The sequence below is a fragment of the Gallinula chloropus genome (assembly GCF_964237585.1).
Source record: "Gallinula chloropus genome assembly, chromosome: 12".
Taxonomy (NCBI): Eukaryota; Metazoa; Chordata; class Aves; order Gruiformes; family Rallidae; genus Gallinula; species Gallinula chloropus.
In genome coordinates, this window is record NC_140097.1 from 16,018,760 (window position 1) to 16,024,759 (window position 6,000).

Consider the following 6,000-nt stretch of genomic DNA (forward strand, 5'->3'; position numbering starts at 1 on the left):
TTTTCAGTTGGGATAGAAAAGGATGTATATTAAATGCCATTTCTCTTGTGGAGAAATCATTGTCAAATTTAGATACAGTCTGTACGGGCTGACCCACAGGGTCAGCAGAGCTGACTCTGTTGAAGGTGAGACAGTGGATGGGAGTGACAAAAAAACCAATGTGATTATACTGTTCCCAGAAACTGGGAAATAAATTGATGGGACAACCTTGGAAGAGACTCCCATTTTAAGGCAGAGATAACCAGAACAGATAACCAGACCTTCCTGAAGGAATGTCAGGGCTGCAGTTCTGGTTTGGACAGAAGTCTGTCCCGTAATGAATGATAGGAGGATTCAGGTTTGTGGATGAGGCTTCTTAACAACCGTGTGTGTGGGAAGCAGGAGAGCTCATGGGGAGGTAGAGAAAGGATGAGGACAATGTTCCAGTCCAGTTTGAAAGAGCAAATAGACAGGAAAGAGTGCACCATGCATAAGTAAGATTGCATTTCAGCAGGAGAATAGCTGGCAATGCTCAAGGTAGATTTTAAGGTTATAGCAAGACTAAGGGGAGGACAATAACTGGCTTAGAGAATCCTAACAGGAACCAGAATGGGATTAGATCACTGCAGCAATGCGTGACATGTTGGAGTATTGTATTATCCCTTAAATTGTGAGTGTAATACAGGCAGTGGTTTCTACAACAAAGCACGTTCTTATTGAAGATCCTTGGCTCTTCAGTGGGAAAACAATTTCGTGTGCAGAATGATTGCTGGGTTTAGTGAGTTTATTTTTATGTAACATTCATTTATAAATAAATGGGAGCTGTGTGTTTCCAGTACTGTAAAACTGGCAGTATAATTGAGGCTCACTAGCTCTGCTGCTGAAGCTGATAATGTCTTTGAAGACAGTATCAGTGTTCAGATGGAATTACCTTGTTTTTCTTCACTCATTTCACCCCTTCCTCATCCCTGGCCTGGCCATATCCTGGCCTGAAGAAACATTTGTAGGTTCTCCTCAAAAACAGACATCTTCCTAAGACAAAATAACAGAAAATATCATCTTGGTTTTCCTGAAATCTGCACTGAGGTTCCTGCTTTCTTCAGTGGTACCAAACACAGTTCGACCAGGCCAGATGTAAGCTTGAAATTCTCCTAATGAAAAAGGCCCGAGTATCCTGGATGGGAGACATACTCATTAATAACTATTTAGGAGAACATGGTTCCCTTGAAAGGCTAATTATTTTGAGAGTCACCCATTCAAAAAAAAACCACAGTCTAATCAATGAGAGAACAAATTAAAAATTAAGAATCTCTCATAAAAACAGAGGACAGAATACTGCATTCAAGAGGACAGCCACCAATTAAAAGAAATGTCAACAACTCAAGTGGTAGCTACTTCAAAAGGGAAATCTTTTCCTCTTTTTCATATGCATTCTTCATGAGCAACATCAAGAAGCGTAACATGCTAATAGTTAATAGCACTCAGAATAAGATTTACTAATTTACTAACTGAATAATTCAATGCATATCAAAGGAATGATTTTTCTCATTTCATTCTTTTTTTAGATCTAACACTAAGCTGGGTATTATTGAGTAGATGAAACTGCACAGATTACAAATCATTGCTGAAATAATAATTTTAGAACGTTGGGTTTTTTTCTCTCAGATGTCTCCTTTGAGTTTAAGAAACACATAGTTTTTTTCCCTATTGCAATTCAGAGTTTAAAAAATTAACAAATCAAAAAGGTATCTTTGTGGACATGTGATGAACTGTTAAACCAGTGTGTTTTGCAGACAGACCTGTTATGACCTTACACTCTGAAAACACTGGGGATTGCAGGGAGCTGGTGCCATCCTCCTGTCCCAGGTAAGCCAATAACACAGCGGGTGGGAGACCCACCTGAGGTGCAGGAGATCAGGCCCTGAGATGTTGCAGGAATGGGATGTGGGTGACCAGTGTGCCACAGAGGTCCCCTGGCCATCCTGCTCATGGGAACGGTGAGAGGCCAGTTTGATTCCAATGCAGAACAAAAGACAAATGTATGGGGTCTCTCTAATTGCAAAAGAACTTTTGTGTACTCCAAAGTGCTTGGCTGGGTATTGAAAATGTAGAAAGTCTACATGGTAAGAAGCATTTCTTGTTTAATGTGATTTTTAGAAGTCTATTTATAGAATTCTATTAAATTTAAACAATGTTTTGCCTTTGCTACTATTGCATGCTATGTAGCCCACTGCCATCTGCTCAAACACTTTAAGAATAGGTTACCAGTTAGGTGCCAAACAGAAAACCAGTTCTTCCTTCAGTTAGGGTGTCACAGTCGGAAAGCTCATGCAGAGAGACTCCAGACTGGAAGACAGCCATCAACAGCTCAATATCTCTTCGGGGCCAGAGGGAAGCAGGCTACTACAGGGTCAACACCAAGGCTGACGTTTGGCATCTTCACTGATGACCTGGATGATGATCCAGAATGCAGGACAACAAATCTGATACGAGACTAAAATAGGGTTTAGTCCTTGGCATGCCCAATACTAACTTTTGTGGAGGGATCTTCAGGAACTTGGGGTCTGGCCAGCAGAAATCCCATCAAGTTTAACAATATGTGCAAAGTCCACATCTTGAACAGAATAATGCCATGTGGCAGGACAGACTTGGGACTGCCTAGCTGAGCAGTAGTCCTCCTGAAGAGGGCCTGGAGGGCACAATACATGTCAGGTCAAATGTGAGCCAACGGTGCACTCACTGCAAATGGGGCAAACTGCATGTTGGCCTGCTTCCCAAAGGCCAGCAGCTCAAGGTAACTCACAATCCCCAGGACAAGGGGACATTCAGAAATGGGAAGGGAAGGTAGCAGAAGGCTACCAGGATGGTTAGGGCCACAGAGCATGTGCTTCAGGTGATGGAGGATGTTTTTGGCTTCAATCTGGTGCAGATGAGGCTAAGGAGTGACCTAACTCCTTGAACTGGAGTCGGAAAGAAGACAGGACCAAGGTTTTTTTTTTTTTTGGTAGTGACAGCTGGTATAGGAAAGGGAAAGGCCACTCATTGTAGCCTGGGAGGTTCAGACAGGGCTGTACTGCTTCCTTGGGAGGATACTATGGTGCTGGAAGAGGTTACAGAGGGGGACACCCAAGTCAAAATTGCAGCAGACCTGGTTGGTATTGGTGACAGCCCTGCTTCCACTCCCTGCAAGTGTTCAAGGCCAGGCTGGATGGGGCTTTGAGCAACCTGGTCTAGTGGGAGGTGTCCTTGCACATAGCAGGGAGGTTGAAACAAGTTGATCTCTAAGGTGCCTTCCAACCCAAGCCATTCTATGATTCCATGTTTTCAGTGGAAGGTGGGAGTTGATCTAAGGATCACTTCACACCAGTTATCTCTATGATGTAATTCAGCTTCAAGCTCATGGCATTATCAAAATCTTATGACTAAATTAAAAGTTCATGTGCCAGTAAACAGGAAGGACAACATCCCTCCACAGCTGGCTTCTCTTCTCATGGCAACCTCTTCACCAATGGGGCACGCTATGGCAGCAGGCGTAGCATGCCCCATTGGTGAAGATATGAACACTGGTATCACTTTCCTCTCCCCAGATCCCAACAGCAAACATCACGCTTCTGTGGTGCCCCTTTAACGGGGAAGGACCGGCTGTTGGAACCAATGGCTTTGTGGCAGATGGAGCAACATTTGCAATTGGGAAAAAACACTCTCATGCTGCCAAAATATTAACAAGGGGCTTCCTCAGAAATATTCTGCCACAGTCACTGACACATGTAAATTCCCCATGTAAATATGACTTCTTCCAAGGAAAAAGGTATCATTCTGCAGGCTTTCTGAGGACAAGGATCTCTCTGCACCATTTTTTTTCTCTCCTGCCAAACCCTTCACTTCCAGTCACAAATTTTCAGTGCCACAATGTCTTGTGGATGCTGCTTATGGTAACTGATAAGAGACAGCAGCAAGCATGGTTGGCTTGGGGCAGGTTGTCCAACAACCCCTGCCTGGCTGGGCTGGGTCAGTGGACAGACTTGGCAGCAAGGGCATATTGCAAAATCCAGCAGGGAATGGGTCCTTTTGGGCTTTTATTTTTGTTTAATGTATCTCCTTCTGTGAATGCCCATGTTTCTCACACGGTGAGAAAAACAACAAGAATTTCCTGACCTTCCTTTAAACCACCCCTTATTTTGCATAGCCTTCTAATGCCTTTTATTAATTTCCTTTTAAAAATAAGCTCTCCTATTCCTTTCAAATTCCACACATATACAAGATCAAAGCATTGCAGTGACTTTTTCATTCCATTTATATGCCAGTCTCTGGTGCTGGAGTCAGACACGCTGTGGCAGTACTGTGAGCAGTAAAGATGTCCAGCTACTCTGACACTGCTGCAGTTCTTACTGCTGTCAGTACTGGGGAAACTGATCCTCAAATACAAAACCAGTCCCCTTCTGTCATGACCTGCGATTTTGGAGAGAGCAATGGGATTAGTGTGGGTTTTTTTTCTTAAAAAGAAAAAGGAAGATATTTATTTTTAACTTCAAACTTCTCTATGCATTGTGATAAAAGCTCAATAATTCTTTCATTTAGGAGGAGATTACAAGAGAAATGGTCTGATACATTTTGGATTAGAGATTCTTCCCTAAGAACAAAGGCTGTCAAAGCATAGTGTCCCACACCAAAGAAAGTCTTCTTTTTCCCAGTACTATCAGCTGGACTCAGTTCTCCACCAAGTGTCTTTTCAAGAATTTCTGTGTTAAACCAAGAATTCAACATGATGTTTCTGGGATTTAGATTACTCTCCCTCCATCAGTACTGGGATTAAGGAGTTGTGAAAGTAGTCTGCATCATAGTGATATTATAATGATCTCTCTGAAATGGAAAACTATCACACATCTGTGTTTTCATTCTCCAGCTTGAGACATACCTTTAGGAAATCAGTTTTAGATGACATGTTTGGGCAAACGATGCCTTATCTGCATGCTTTTTTCATGTATCATCCTGATCTGGTAACTTGAATTCCATAATCAGAAAGCTATGTTAATTGTATGTGTTTTTAAATCAGTGCAGTCCCTAGTCCTCAAAACTATCAGCCTCAAAAAACTATCAGCCTTGAGAAGCCGAGGAGGTTCCATCTCTACTAGAAGAATCTCCAACCAAGATAATCTTAGCCTCATGGATATTATGTATTTCTGTTTCCTAAAATAAAACTCACTAAATGTATGAATTGGTACTGTAAACACAAGCTCAAGCAAAAGAGTCCTACTGTTGCTGGACTCCTCCTCCTACTCAATTTCAGCAGTCAGCAAAAATACCTATTCAGTTTAAGTTACAGTAAGGAATTGTTGACCCTGGTGTAACTGAGAGCAAAGAGAAAATTGAGTCAATGGGGTTTGCTTCAGCTCATGACATTTCAGATGGAGCCTCTAGATTTGTTTGCATGATAAAAATGGAAGTATTTGTTAAAAACAAAAACACAGAGACTCTATACCAGCCTCTTCAGAAAGTAATCTTTATTGAAAAGCCCACAGTTCAGTTAGTTTTATTTCCGTCAAATTTGGGTTTCACTCTAAACACTGTACCTTAACAAACTTCATGCCAAGTGCTTTACATGTTTCTCTTGAACTACATTTCTCCAAAGAATTACATTACATGAGCATCTGCCAACAGGACAAGCACATTCTCAGGCAGCCTGGGCAAAATCCAGACACCCGTGCAGCAACTAGTGAAATTCCCATTGACCTCACTGCATTCTCCTCTATAGGTCTTTGCTATATATGGGTATTCAAAATTATCTTGCTACTTCTGTATTAAGTTCTTAAATACACTATTCTGAGAGTTGCCTAATGAGGTCTGCACCATCATATGCCATTTCCCTTACTAGATAAAAATAAGTGTTATTTCAGTGATGTCTAGTTTCAAGTATGTTTGTGATTGCTGGAATATGCAACAGATGCCAATTTGGAGAAGCTCCTAGCCTGTGCATGGGGGCAGGCACTCGCTCTGAAGTTTGGAGAAGCTCCTAGCCTGTGC